The sequence below is a fragment of the Marmota monax genome, unplaced genomic scaffold, assembly GCF_021218885.2.
Source record: "Marmota monax isolate L192 unplaced genomic scaffold, Marmota_monax_Labrador192_F-V1.1 WCK01_AAM20220418_F8-fsc00003, whole genome shotgun sequence".
NCBI lineage: Eukaryota > Metazoa > Chordata > Mammalia > Rodentia > Sciuridae > Marmota > Marmota monax.
The window spans coordinates 13919788-13936278 of record NW_026694084.1 but is presented as its reverse complement, the minus strand read 5'-3'; the positions used below and the strand labels follow the sequence as shown (position 1 = coordinate 13936278).

The following is a 16491-nucleotide window of genomic DNA, read 5'->3' as shown; positions in this document are numbered from 1 at the left end:
GTAATTATAAATCAAGCTGTTATAAATACCCTCACATAGGATTTTGGGTCAGTATTGATTTTAATTTCTCTGGGGCTAAAGATAAAGTTGCTAGATCATATGGCAAAGGTATGATTCATTTTGAATTATGCTTTTATCATTTTTTTTACAATTTTAAAAGTAGAGGTATAGGATATCTATTAAACATATCCTTTCAAAATGCCTTTTAATTTTAACACTTTTGTCTTTCAAAAAGAGCAGCATGTCATGATTTGTACATGGCTGTGTGTCAACAGCTGAAAATATATTACCTACCTTCTACTCTTGTTGTAAATTGTTGTGGCTTACAATGCCTTGTGGTTGGTCATTGTATCACTGAACACTAATAAATCTGTAGAACAATTGTGGTCTACTCTTTCACGTAGCGATTCCATTTTAAAAATGACTTTATATTTCCCTAGAATGCCTGCTCTACTTTTTCCTCAACTACTAATTTACTGTTTCTGATATTATGTGGGACTATAAAATCCTAATGGTAACTGCCCATCATATAGCTCTACATGTTAGTATAATTTCATACTAAAAATTTATATAAAGATCATCATAGAATTGTATATATTATGTATATAAAACTTATTATTCATGTTATGTTTCCAAAATTCTTTCATTTTAAGCTATACTATCAGGTGTTTCTTAGTACAAATCTGAAATATAACTATTTAAATCCAACCTGCATTATAATTTGATTACTCATGCACATCTTGAAGAACAACAAAGGGACTATAAAGAATTCATATTATTATTTTGATAGAATTTAATTATTTGGAGGGTTTTGAGGATTTATATGTAATATTTTCCTATCTACTATTATGGCAATGAAAGGACTTTTTATAGATGGTTACAAATACATAAGGTTGATTTGTACTTTCATTCATTGTAAAAATGAATAGTTGGAAAAATTCAAAGCTTTGGTATGAATTGGTGGCTATATTATGATTCTTATTTAAGAATATTTGGGGATTATCTAGGTATGGATATACTATAGCAAACTAAATAATTAATAACTATCTGCATTAGTCAACTTTTCATTGCTATGACCAAAATACCCGACAAGAACAACTTATAAGAGAAAAAGATTATATGAGGCTCATGGATTCAGAAGTCTCAATCCATTGTTGGCTGATTCTATCACTGTGGGCCTGACATGAAGTAGAACATCATGATGGAAAGGTATAGTGGAGGAAAGTTCCTTACCTCCTGGCAGACAGGAAACAGAGATTTCAAGACACCAGGGACAAAATATAAAAATCCCAAAGACATGCCCCTAATGACTTTCTACCTCCAAACATGGTAAACTTGCCTACAGTTACCACCTGGTAATACATTTAATCTATTAATCTATCAGGGGATTAATCCTCTGATTATGTGTTAGCTCTCATAATCTAATCATTTCACCTGTGAACATTGTTGCATTGTCTATTACATGAGCTTACTGGGGACACCTCATATCAAAACCATAACTTTATGTCATGTAGCTTATGATAAGCAAATATAGTGAATTTATTTATATTAAATACATACTTTTCAAGAACAGATAAGCTAATATCCACCCATATGTTTTCTCTTAGTTTATCACTGTTATGCATTTGTGAGATCAATTAGCATTAAACATAGAATTGTAACAAGGAAAATATTTGTTATCATCAGCTTGTTATGTAAGGGGACAGGAAAAGAAATTGTATGGAAGTTCTGACTCAGAAAGGCAAACAACCTCCAAGTTAAGTAGATGGGAGAGAGGTGAACACAGTCTTGGGTCCTCCAGATCCCCTCTGCAGGAAGCAATGTGGCTCCAACAGGACCTGAGTAAATTGTTGTCAAGCTCTGTATAGAAACACCGTATTGGCTTAGATTCAGTGTTTTTTGGGTTGTCGCATCTATTGGGTCAGTAACCTCTATCCTTGAAGAAACAGCATGCCTCTATTTACCCTTCATGGGGATTTACTCCCCACTTGTCTTCACTTTGCCAGTATTGCATCTAACAATAGTTGGTTTAGGATTGAGTCTATATTATGGTGAAAATATAGACAACTTCTCTTTGAAGTTTCTTAATTAAAGAATATGAAAGCCCCTTCTATTGTGGATGAAGACTGATTTATAACATCATTACTGCAAATCACAAGCTGTATATTTTACATATTTTACTTATTATTTACCTTGCCCTTCAATGTGAACTTTCACTAGAGTCTTAAGTTCTAGTCATATTTCCTCATATCTCTACCTTTAATGACCCTGTTTATACTCTAACTCACTGAAAAACTCCTCTCTTCACCAACTCAGCTCAATGTTACCTTCTTCAAATGCCTGCTTGACATCCTTACTTAGATGTGTTATAGACACTTCAAACTGAGTATTTTCAAAACTGAGTTCATGAATCCTTTCCCTCAAACTCAATCTTCTTTCACTGTCCTCCAGCTGACTGATTGCAACCACACTCTCGTCCTTTAGACTAAGCAACCATGTAGGTAGGGCAAGTATTTCCCATGTTCAAGAAGCTCTTCATGAAATAGGGAAAAGCCACTGTCGGTCATCCATCTCCAGAGCTAGGCAGTTACTGATTGTTCAAATTGCCTGAGATCTCACATGGAAACCTCTTCCTAAGAGCCCACTGGCATCAATGAGCAAGAAGTACACACAAATTAGTTCTTATTGCCCTGGTTTTCTTTAATATCTTGCGTAGCTCTGATTCTCATATGTCATGCTTAGGGCAAGAAACTATTCACTGAGACTGGGAGTATTTCAGGGCATTATGTAGCTGTCCTACTTCTGCTCAGTGCAAGGAATGGAGTGCAAGTGTCACTACTATTAATGTTTCAATGGCTCTTCCTGGATTATAGATTTGTAGATGCCTTTTGTCTTCATTAAAATGTTCTATATATTAAGTTTGTCTCTTTTGTAAATGTACTTCTTTATCCATAACAAAAAGTGTTTGGGCCAGGTGCAATGGTGCACGCCTATGATCCCAGGAGCTTGGGAGGCTAAGGCAGGAGGATCACAAGTTCAAATTCAGTCCCAACAACTTAGCAAGGCCCTAAGCAACTTAGTGAGACTCTGTCTCAAAATAAAAATAAATAAAAATGGGCTGGAGATGTGGCAAGGTGGTTAAGCACCCCTGGGTACATTCCCTGGTGCAAAATAAATAAATAAATAAATAAATAAATAAATAAATAAATTTTTTTAAAAAATTGGAAAAGCACCAAAAAGAAGAAAAATTTTAAAAACCACAGAGTTTTTAAAGTATGTAGTCTATGCTTTGTTAAAAAAAAATCTGACCTTGAAACTTTCAACAGAATATACATGCATACTTCTACTTTATAGGGAAATCAATCTATAGTTAAAAAAAAAAACACCACAAATATTTGTTGTGGTATATGAAAAGCTATGGGGACACAGAAATAAAATCTCATTTTAAATAGAGTAGATGTTTTTTATTTATTACCCCTCAGTATTCATTATTCAAAATATACTTTAAAATATATTATTCAAAATATAACTCAAGTCAAGGAGTGCATGTCCTGTTCATGGAATATTGGCTTCTTTTTAAAGAAGATAGTTCAGTAGTTATTTATAACTACCATATGTATAGCTCTAGCTATATAAATTCTTGGCAGTGGTCCCAAAATTTCACTTTGTATATTGATCTTGGCAGAATCAGATTTAGAACAAAATGTCAAATTATTTTTTATAAATATAGTCTCTATGTCTTTTAAAAACTTTTAATTATGGAAAACATCAAATATATAGATGAATGATATAATGAACATACATGATTCAACAATTATTGACTCATCACATATCTTCAATAACTATAAGCTCAGGTTCTATTTTGGTTTATCTATACCTCTATTCACTTTCCCCAATTATTTTGGAGCACTCAAAAATATTCTCCATAGATTATCAGCTCTGTAGCTGTGACTCTACATTTTTTTTGCAAATATGGAAAAATCAACGTTATTAAATTAAAGGTAGTGTTTTTCTCAGGCTTGTCATTCATCTCTTATGGAGTTTACAATTGAAAAAAAAGAATAAAAATATAAAAGATATGAAGTCTAAGATCGGCAGAGATGCTGATTTACCCAACAACAAGAATGTATGGGTGTTTCATAGTATTAAACTTTCAAAATCACCAACATTTATCTTTAGTGTTAAACATTTTCACGGCAATTGTCCCCAAATTCATTCTTCCTTGCTTTATTATGATAGTAGAAGTGCTTGATTTCATTTTGTGTTAAAAAATTTAACCTTTTCATAATGTCCCAGTGCCACCATGATCAACATTAATTATTTTGTTAGGATACAGAAATGCCCTCAGGAGCATTTGAGGTTTGAGAAGATGTTTTCCATATGGAAGCTCTGGACTGCTATGAAGTCTTATTTCCTAGTAAAAAGATATGAGAATGAACAAGTCTCGACTGAACAATCATTTCACAGTCACTGGACTCAGACTCTCAAGGTCATTGAATAACCCCCCAATAGTTGTATAGGAATTTATGAAATTAATTCTTAGACACCTGAGCCTTGAGGCTATCCCAGGGAGAAACTCTTCTACCATAAGAGAGAACAAATGGATCTTGCTGGGCAAAGCAGACATCTTCTCCACCCAAAAGATGTTATCTTATCAGTCTTGCAGCAATTGTTCAACTTATAGATCTTAAACCCCCAGGAAACCTTGAGGTAACAGATGGCATAACAGCAGTACAAGGCCAAGGGCAAGGGCTGCAGGACTTTGGAGAACTGACTCAAATGTACAGTCCTGGACCACACTCTTTCAGTACTTGCTAAAAGTTACCCAAGTATTGTATTTATGTTTGGACTTTTAAATAATTTTTCCTGAGATTGGAGAAAATCTTCATCTACTCTTTAAAGTGAAACTAGCGGTTTTTAACTTCTTGATGAACTCACTGTATTTTGTATTGATACCTCCTCCTCCCCCTTGCAATTCAGCGTTTCTAATTTGCTATGGCCTATGAAGCCAGAATCTAAATTTCTAGTATTGGATCTACAATAAAAGTAGTATTTGCCTGAGTGATTAACCCTAGGAAAGCACATGAGATTTGGATGATAGAGATTGCTATGCCTATTTTAGGATGTAAGAGAATTTCAACCTTTATTTCTGGTCCTTAATGTATTATAAGTTGGACAATGTTGCAAAATTAATTGCCTCGTGATAAATAAGATGCTAACATAAATGGATTTAGAGCTCCTTAAATCACCTGCTTAGTACTGATCTGATGCATACTCCTTGAGGTTTGGATCCTAATGAACACCTTCTAATGAGCAATTTCATTACTTGGAAAATTGAGTGTGCTTGTATGACTTTTCTATAGAACATTCCCTTCAATAATTCACTTGAAATTAAATTCTAGGACAGATAACAGTCCCAGGCTTAAAGTGCTTCTCTTTTATAATTCTTAAAAATTTCCATGAAGTAAAAGACAAAACATAAAAGTGATTTCATGCTCTGCTTTTGACCTTTAGGGTGTTCTATTACAAGCTAAGGATTCCAATGCCTTTCATGTGTCATTTTTATAAAGATTTATGAGTAAAATAAAAGCAGAAGTAAAAATTAGATTAATAACCCCAGAGAAAAATACAACAGTCTCAAAGAACAACTCTAGACCCTTGAGAACAGTCACATGGGGTAAGTACTAGTGCAGACTGGAAAACGTTATTTCCAGCTAGACTGACAGAGTTGCTATGGGATTCCCAGCAGCTCTGGGGTATTCGAGGCCAGTTATTTCAACTGCAGACTTCCACCAACAATCAACTAGCAAGAATGAGTGACCTGTAAGTAGCTGCATCCCCTATATTTGCTGTCTCCTAACACCAAAATGGTATTTGAAATTATTCTTCAAGAATAGCTAATCTCCAAATTTGTCAGTTTTATTTTCCCTCATTCTTATCTGTATCTTTGAGGCATGACACCGATGACCTTTCCCAGTTTTTCAAAGCTCCTCCTTGTACCCAGCTGCAGTAACAATGCCTGAACTTGGACTTGCAACCCTTTCCTATTTTCTGTCACTTTCATTTCCTGCTTTATATTCCTCTTTGCTGGATTTCTGATGTGGCTCCATAACTAGTCTTTCTTCTGTTTTTCTACCTCCAATCATCCAACTTTCCAATTTCATGCCAATATTTAAAAGTTTGTTTTTAAGTCTGCTCAGAAATCAACACATGAGGGGCTGGAGTAGTGGCTCAGTGGTAGAGCACTTGCCTAGCATCTGTGAGGCACTGGGTTCGATTCTTGGCACCGCATGTAAATGAATAAAATGAAGGTCCATTGAGAACTTTAAAAAAAAAAAATCAACCCAAGGTATCAGACTATCTTAGCTTTTTCTAAGCTCCTGTCTTCAACCGGCTCTCCTGGTTTTCTGTACTTTCTTTCACTCCAGCTAAACTTGCAGACTCACTGTCTTAAAAGCATCATGCCCTTCTCATTGATTATTCTCCTCCAGAGACACCTCCTACATTCTCCTCTTCCTTCAAGGTCTAGGACAATTTCCATCTCCCCTTTGATTTACAGAGTAAGAAAGAGCTAATAAGAAAAATAAAAGCAAGAGAGAGATGAGAGAAATCCTCATTCTAATATTGCTTCAGAAGGGATGGTATTAATGTAACAGGCAATGTTAGATTGGGCCCTCCTTAATTGTTTAGATTTTATTATTCTTCCAATGAGTGCCTATTATTTTTTATGACAGGTATATTATGTCCCAGAAATGCAACACTTTTTATGAGCTGACTAACTCATAGATAGAAGAGATGATTTCTATAGAAAAACTGGCCTAAGCAAATACATAAAAGATCTCTTCTCTGCTCATTTTGGTCCTCTGTCTTAAAAATCAGGGAATTTTAAACTTGAAATGTGCCTTTTAGGCCAACTTTCTCATACAGAAAGGACATTTAGAGTCAAAGAGACCTCTGAACTAATATCTATTTTTAAGTTCGAAGGCCCCTGCTTCAACTAAGGATCACAATTGCAGAAAATAAATCTTGCTTAAATAGAAAGAATTTTTTATAAGATAGTAAGTAGTTACAGAGCCTCCCAGCCACATCACAAGAACGTTCTAGAAGAAATCTTGCTGCTTCTGCCACCCACTGTTCAGCAGCTGTGAAGCCAAAGACCAGCTTTGGCTTCTGTTGCCATCCCTCACCTACTTCCCCACACTCCAAGTCTTAGGTGACCGAGTCTGTTTGGCAGAGGCTAGATCACAGGTGGAAGTCTAGAAGCAAAGAAGTCTTGAGAAGATTCTTTTTGAGTTTCAGACTGGAGAGGAAAGAAAGATCACCTAGAATGGAGTGAGTGGGGGTCAGGTGAGCCAACCTGTAGTATTTGCCTCACACACTCAACACCATGAACAGTCTTGCTTCTCTCCTGGATAACAAACCAGAGAATGAAAAGCCATTTAGAGACCAGATTACATGTGGAGGCCCTGAAGACTTCTCTGGTCTGAGGCACATCTCAGACACTCTCTACCTGTGTGAACTTGCACTGATTCTGTGCATTTATTTTAACTTTAAAAAAGACATACTCATAATTTTAACTCCCCAGATAAGTGTGAGGATTAAGTGCACTAAAATATAAGCTACTAGAACACTGTTCCTCATATACTGAAGGTCAATAAATGTTAGTTATGCTGCTATGATATGGCACTATATAATATAATTTATATTAGAGGAAATTGTAGCTTTTTAAATATTCATGTAAGCTGAAATAAGATTGGTATATGGCTTTACCAAAAGACAGATTATATGAACTACAACAAATGGAACATATGATATTTGCAAAGTATCAATGAGAATTTTCTCTCTAGTCCTTTTTCTAGTTTGCTTTTGTACTGTCACTATTAAAGAATCAAAAGAAACTTGTCATTAATCTGTCTCAAAGCAGGTAACAGTCACAGTATGTATAACTGCCACCCTGGGGACAACAATCAATACTTCTGGATACCTTTCTTCTTTGAAGGATTTGTACAGTCCTGCACCAGTAAGTGTACTTTGAATTCTGAACAAAACCCTCTATTTTCATCTCTTAAAAAAAAAAAAAATTACAGAGTCCAGCCTGGAACCATTTTGTTATAGGAAATAACAAAATGTTCTTTAATATTGTTTTGAGTCAAGAATTTAAGGACAGTAAAAAGTAACAGCGACAAAAGCTTTTGACAACTCTTACTGTCTAGACAACTGGAAATCTCCATCTCCATAATAAAAGGAACACAGGAACAGACCAAAGAGACGCCCTGGTTTGGGAATGTACCTTAAACAGTTCCTCCTGCTGTTTTGTTTTTCTCTTTTAGCATCTCCGCTCCTTAGAAAATTCTTTCACAAAGCAATGTGTCTACCACATTTAACACCATGGCTAGTTCTACATCCTTATTCTCTATGAAATTACTGTTCCTCCTAGCACAAAGAGTTGTGGACCTATGAGGTGCCGTCAAGTACCAGTATATCTGTGATGTAGCGCAAATTGTCATTTAGGCCACGGGTTCTCACTCTTCTGTGTGATCTCAGGGGACTGCAGTAAACTCTGTTTCTATTTTATTATCTGAGAAGTGGACAGTAAGCATTCCTACACTGGATGTAGAACACTGAATGACTTAATGTAATGCACATTCGTAATCTCAAGGACATCATCATCCTCACAGACTCCCATTGTTCTTAGAATTAACTACCACTTTTTAATTAAAAAGCAATGTTCTGTTTTTATTTATTTTTTATAGGCAGGTCTATTTTGTCTGTTTTCTCTATAATGTACCTCCATTCTCTCTTACTCAGGCAGATGGAGTCATCTCCCTGGCCCATATTCTGGCTCTTCACTAGTACTCATGCCACCTACTATAACAGGTGTGGGAGCTCGTCACACTTCAGGTGTACATGCAGTTAAAGAGAAAATAAAGTCCTTAGGACTCTTCCTGAGAAGCTGCTATTATGCTGAGTCTCTCATTCTATAGTTCTTTGGGGGTTGGGTATCATGTATGTGTGTGTATATACATATGACACTTATGATAAACATATATTTATGTTTGTATTGTTGTCATATGAATAAAAATGTGAATGTGAGTACACACACACATATATTTGTGTGTGTGTGTTTATCCTAGGTGGCACATGATAAAAGAATTCTATTTAGGACAGCTTTAACTTGGTCTGTGTAATTTAAGTGTTCCAGCCCTTTAGTTAAATAGGAAAAACTAAATAAAGCTAAATCTTCCAGTATGGTATTGAAAATCATATTATGTATCTGTCTCTCTCACTGGACTGTATGTTGAGAAGCTTGAATTTTGGTCACGGTCATCTGTTAATCTTATACCCAAAAGTGTGCACTCAGTACTGCTGAACTTCTAACCTCTATACAGGAAAGTAATGGTTTACTACCTTTATTTTACCCAAACATCAGCAAGATAATCTTAAAAGATTTGCTATTATTGCATTATTTTTTTGTAATGCACTGTTTCAAATGATGCAACGACAAGGACCACATCTGGTTTATAAGCAATGCTTAATTTTAGTGTAACCTTGTAGCTGCTGAGAAGATGCAACACATGTTATCAATAATATATGTTTTAAACTAACACAGCATGGCCTATTAAAGGTGCTGAAAATAAATTTAGATATACAGAAACCAATGATGTTAGCTATGTAAAAGCATATGGAAGTTTTACAAAGAGGAATTTTAAAACACCTTTCATGCTATAACCTAATTAAAATATTGATCAGTAGTGTTCTTACCTCATTTCACAAACAACTCAATGAACAACAACTGCTTTTGTGATCATTTGTTATTAACAATGGGAAAACATGATTTCCATTAAAAAAGACACATTGAAATGGAATGAACAAGCTCTCCCAAAGATGTGCTTATCAATCTTGCCCTTCTCATATTCTTCAACTCTCCCTCTTCCCCACTCTTTCAAGCATCTGGGGAGCGGGAGGGGATTAAAGGAGCAATAAAGTTTTTCCTTCCATATAAGCCTAGTACTCTTCCCTCCAGAATTACCAGATACAAAAAAAAAATGTAGCTAAGAGTCAAGAATTTGGATGTTAGCTATCAAAGTTTCAGACCATTTTCTTCCACATTCTTGGGCAACTTACTCAACCTGTATTGGTTTTCTCATACAAAAAGCTGTTAATACACAACTTCCATGTATAAAAACTTATTGGGATTATATTACAGAGCATCTAGCACAGTGCCTAATTAGAGCACATCTGCAGTTCCCCAGTCCCTCTCCCTACCCCTACCCCCCACCCAAGTACAATGAACAACAACCAAAAATAGACCTGAATAGGAAAATTTGGAATAAATAAAAATATACTAAATAGTTAGGACATTCTGGCAAACCTGGGCTTGAGGTGAGAGAGCAGTGAGCATAATTATGGCTCATGCTGAGAAAGAAGCCAAGACCAGGGTCCTGGTAAGCATACAGATGCTGTTTGGGGACCTGGGACTGGACAGTCACCAAGCAGCTCTGCAGCAATGTCACAGTTATACATGAAGGAAACAAAGGATAGGAAGGAAACATTACCAGAATTTCTGCTTTAAAAGGCTTATATTCAATTAAAGATAAAAGCAATGAGAAATAAGACTTTATAGTTCATTATACCTTTCCTAAATCAGGTGCTGGAAGTAAATGTAGATGGACCAAAACCAATGATGCTAACTCTGTAAAACACATGACAGTTGTTAAAAGAGAAATTTAGAAACAGGCTTCATGCTACAACCTAATTAAAATACTAATCAACAGCGTCATTTGTTCATCCTGGGAACTTGGATAGTAAACAAAGAAAGTTCAACTCCAAACGGACATGAAAATTCCAACAAACAAAGCCAGAAGGGACTTATATCTCATTTCAATCTTGTTATAGTGGTAAAACAGTGTCCAGTAAAAAGTGACTTGACCATGTACACAGCTACATAGTTACATGTAGAGCCAGGAATTATAGCTGAGTCTTCTGATTTCTGAGGAGTTAAAAGTCTGATTTCCATACATTTATTGAAATCAACGGGAAAACTTCACACATGACCAATATAGAAACAAAGAGAAAATTATTATAACTTAGAAATGTTTAATTATTCATTATTATATGAAAGATGGTAGCCATTCCCCACATCTACAGGCCATCCAGATTTGTGGCATGGGTAGAGGCATACATATTGAAATATCTAAAATACTTAATTGTAAGTGACATTAGGTGAGTTTTTGAATTGAAACCTAGCCTCAAACTGTAGAAATCACTGTAAAAGAAAACAAAACTTCAATAATGACAGAGTATTCTACAATGAAGAACTCTTCGTGAACTAATCAGCCCTGATGATCTGATGGAAACTTCACATACATATACCCCATGATGGGGTTTGATGATGATTACAAACCTTATTCAGATCAACAGTCTGGTGCAAACAGTGTAGAAGGAACCTATTTGTTTGGTCATTCATCTGAGGAAGTTTGAGGAACATCAAGTAATGGCCTAACACCCATTATCAAACTGCTTCCTGAGTTGATGGTTTGTCCCTGCTGACCTCCTTGAGATTTTCCTCTCACCTTCTCTTTTGTGTTCAGTTGACTGGTCTCTCACCACAGACTTCCTTTCCATTGTATCAAATATGCTCACATTTTTCCAATCTAACAACCTCCTTCTCCTCAACCCCAATTCCAGTTCATTACCAGCTTCCTCTCTTACTCACCATACTCCTGTTTAATGGAGGCAAGTCTCCTCTGTCTCCACTTCCACCTCTCTTCCTCACTCTCATTAGAATGAACTATGCATTCCAGAGAAACACTGTCCTTTGTCACCAATGAACAGATGTACGGCTTAAAGCCTTAATAACCTCTATTTAGTTTGTATCCTATTTGTATTCTCTTTGTATCCATTTCTTATGGAAACAATTCCATACAAAATTTTGCTTACTGGCTTACTCCTCCATAAACTTCAGGAAAAAATCTCCCAATTTTATGTCCTCCATATATAACAAGCAAGTTTGGTGTTGAGTTATCATAACAGTGACCCAGTGTTTCACTGAAAAGAAAATTAATAATTTTTATATCTCATTAATCTTTCAATTTATAGGATCATATTTGATACATTTTTACATTGGACATTTCTTAATGAATTAATCAATCAAATAATTAATTTCTTAATGAAATAGTCCCTGATGACTTGATAGAAACTTCACATAAATATATTATAAGAAGAGGTTTGATGAAGATTAGAAACCTCATCGAGAACAATAGGTTCCATGTGAACAGTAAAGATAGAACCCTAGTTCTTATAAAAAAGTTACAGTGAAATCATATATACGATGAGAACCTGTACCTATCATATGTAAAGAATTTTATAATTTGATAATTAAAAGAAAAGCAATCCAATTGAAATATGGAAATATGGAAAATTTGAAATATGGAAAAAGGATCTGAATAGCATTTCTTCAAATTATTTGCCACAAAGCACATGAAAATTTGTTCAACATCATTAATCATTAAAGAAATACAAACCAAAACCACTATTCAGTCCCACTAGGATTAATTTAACAAAAATGCACTGATATTATATCAATCAAAAATAATATTATTTTTACAAAATGAAATAATAACAAGTGCTGGAAAGCATATGGAGAAATTGGAGCACTCACACACTCCAGTTGAGAAGGGAAAATGGTGCAGCCACTTTGAAAAATAGTCTGGGAATTCCTTAAAATTTAGATAAGCACAGAGTTATCCTGTCAGCTAACAATTCCAATTGTAAGCATACACCCAAGAGAAAAAAAAAATTTGTAGATGAATGTTTACAGGAACTTTATTCATACTATCCAAAATGTGGAAGTCACCTAAATGTCAATCAACTGATCAACAAATAGATAAAATATGGTATTTCCATTTATTTGGAAAGAAAAGAATGAAGTACTGGCACATGCTACAGCATGAGTAAAACTTAAAACTTTATGCTAAGAGAAAGAAGTCAGGAAGAAAAACACCACATATTATATGATGTTATTCACATGAAATGTCCAGAAGAGGCAAATTTACATAGACTGAAAGTTGACCTGATGGTTGCCTAGGACAGGGGGTAGGGAAGGGAAGGCAAATGGGGCAGGAGTAAAAATATGGGGAGTGAATTCTAAAGGGTGGAGGATTTCCTTTTGAGATGACGAATATGTTCTAAAATTAACCATGGTCATGGATGCAAATCTTTGAATATGTTAAAACCTATTCAATTGCAGATTTTAAATAGGTGAATTCCATGGCATGTGACTCCTATCTCAATAAAAGCCTTATATTAAAAAAATACACAAGAACCAGAGTGGGCAGGAAGGAGCTCCAGCAGTCAATACTCCTCGTGAGTTCTTCAAACATCAAGAAACCAGCCTTATTGTTTTTAACTTGTTTACCAAAGAAATTGGTCCAATGTTTATATCATTTAGATGATACAATTAACAGAAAGAAAATGTGATGTTATATGCTGACAATGTTCTCTTCCTGTCAAAAAACAACTTAAAAAAAACATCTGAAACTGTTAGTTAATATTTTGTGAAAGATCTTTTGCATATCAATTATGCCCAGAGTCATTATTTTTGGCAGTCACGCTATAAATCCAGACTCAAGAGAGATAATTTTATACCATCTGCTCTCAAACTTGAGCATGCATCAGAATCACCTGGAGGACTTGACAGAATACAGATTGCTGGATCCCATCCGCAGAATTTCTGATGCAGAGGATTGGGGTGGAGCCTTTAACAAGTACCCAGGGGATGTTAATTCTGCTAGCATGGGGACTGCATTTTTTTAAGAGCCCCTCGTGGTTCCATACTAATCTATTTAGTTTTATTATGGCCATACTTAACACTAACTTATCCTGATTGTTCAAAGGTAATTATAATAAAAAGTCAAACCTGTTACATGATTCACATGGTACATCAGAACTGCTATATTAGAAGAATTGCTTGATTGGGAGAAAAATACTATATAACATAAAATCAGTGATGGACCCAACACTTGAAGTTGAAATATACGGTAAGACTCAGGATGTGGTAGCAAGAACAAAATCAAAAAGTCACAAAGGAAGTCAGACATCTGTGAATCACATCGATGCCAGAAGAATAGATGAAAGATCAATGAAGTTTTGCCTCTGGGTGGGGTAGCAGTGCAATGAGGTGACAGTCACTAGGTCAAAGGTGCTTCCTGATTGGCTTCCAGTTCCTAAACCACAGTCTTGGCCCTAAGACAATTACTAGATTTCTGTTGACAGTATACAAGGTTTAAGTAATTTTTTGAACGAGATCAGGGATCCCATTGACCACTGATTTATAAAACCATAAATTTAAAACCCATTTGGGGGCTCACCACTTCAGTTTTTATCCATTAAAGAGGACAATCATTTATCATCACCTTATCTAATAAAAGGACTATTTTAACACCAAAAAGTCAGGAAGGGTATTATTTCAGACTAAAGAAAGAAAATTAGTAATATTGGCCCACTATAATCTTTATTTTTCTCGTTTTGTAACTGACTGTCCCTTGTCTATAATCCCAGATTGTGTAACCAATGTTCTACGTGACCTAATGGCTTCATTCTTGAACATATTCTACAATTTTAGGTAAATGCCTGTAAATGTCAGGCAATAATTTATGAGGATAAGAGACAGAAGGGCAAGAAGGAGACAGAAAAAGAACATTGGTATGAGGAAATTTCCCTAAAGAGTAGAGGTTAACACTAAGTTATTGAGGATGAATTTATTGAGTTTTCAATCCTCCTGCCTCAGAATTCCCAGTAGCTGGGATTACATACTTTCCCTTTATCTGTATATTAATGAGTTTTTTCTTATTTATAGGATAAGATCATAGTATTTTAAATGTAGCTTTCAAAAATTTCACAATTCTGTATATCTTTTAAGTATTGTTTAAAATTTTAATTGTGATCAAAACCAGAAAATACAACTTGCTGTCTCAAAAAACAAACAAAAAACGCAGTAGAGGTTAAAAATCAAAAGGACAAAAAAATAGGACTAAGTATGCTTTATTAAGTTTTTACCTCATTTCAAATGAGCCACAACTTTAAATAACAACTGGAAATATATCCACAAAACTCCTCTGTGACAATGACCAATGCCTGCATACAATAGACAGAACAGTCTTTGTTCTTCTTTAAACCAAAATCTTCAACCCATACTCTTCACACTCTCTGTTCTAATGCCTATCTGGGAATCAGACTTGGGCTTCTGGTGAAGGTCCAGTCATTTGTTGAGCACTGGGTTGTAGATTATGTAGGACAACTCTATCCCAGTCCTGGAAGTTGGATGTCTAGCAGGTATTTGAATTGGAAGGTAAGTTTCAAATATCTTCTCCTATACGTGTTGGTAACAGTTATCACACGATACTTGATTTCAATCGATAGCATTTATATCTTGTCAAATATAATAAGCATTCCATATGTCTGTTTTATTTTTCCAAATGTTTAAACTCTGAATTGAAAAAAAAAATGAAGGAATATCAAGCAAATTCTCTTCTAGAAAATTTCTTTCTCTTACACATTCCATGAGAACCCACAAGTAATAAAAATGAATGTTTTCTCAATGTAAGCAAATTGATAGATACATCGTAAATCATTTCATAGCATCATCTTTACAATTCCTTTAAATATCCAACTAGTTTTCCATGAAAACACTAAGGGGAATATTATGAGTTGGAAAAGATCATTGAAATTTCAATGAGTCTGATTCTATGCAAATTCTGAATCTGAGTGCAATTTTAAGATACTATAAAAACCTTAGGGGAAATGTCTAAATGAAAATGCATCCAGGGACATTACTTAGTTTGAATTTCAATTTCTTTTGTCACAGTCTTGAAAGCATTTTGTATTAGAAATCTAAAACCAAAGAGCAATTAACCTAATCTACTTAATTTTATTTATTTTTTGTCAAACATCTGAGTAGAACCAAGGTTTTTTGTTTTTTGTTTTTTCCTTTTTTTTTTTTTTAACAGCAGGAGTCTAACAGGCTAATCCATAAAGCTAAACAACCATCTGGAATAATACTATCTCTCCTACAGGAGATTTATCAGTCAGAAAACATGGTGATGTCTCAGAACCTCAGCTTTTCACAACAGAAATCGTGGGCCTGGTGCACCTGGCCCTTTGGGAAATCATCTGTCAGTGGAGATTATTCCATCTCTATGGTTGCTGCCTCTCAGCAGCTCTGACTACTTAGCACTGAAGTTGCTAAAATCACACACCATTTTACGTAAACAGATCTAGATCAAAGGAAAATATTCACTTGAGTTCAGTGTCATACTTGAAATTAATAATTTCAACTCTCTAAATATAATGCAAGTGAACTTGTTAGAGACAATGTGAGAGTATTTAACTTTCCAAATTCTGGGGAATTAAAATACATTCAAAGAGTCAAGCCTAGTTATTATGAAAAAGAGGTATTTCTTAATGCTTGGAAAAAACATTAGCAAGTTAAAT

The 16491-nt window shown here is 34.9% G+C and overlaps 1 protein-coding gene across 1 annotated transcript in view; it reads right to left on the bottom strand.

Annotated features, from left to right (window-relative positions):
* Positions 1 to 16491, bottom strand: part of Oxr1 (oxidation resistance 1) — a 411354-nt gene that overhangs the window by 306436 nt on the left and 88427 nt on the right. The window lies entirely within an intron of this gene.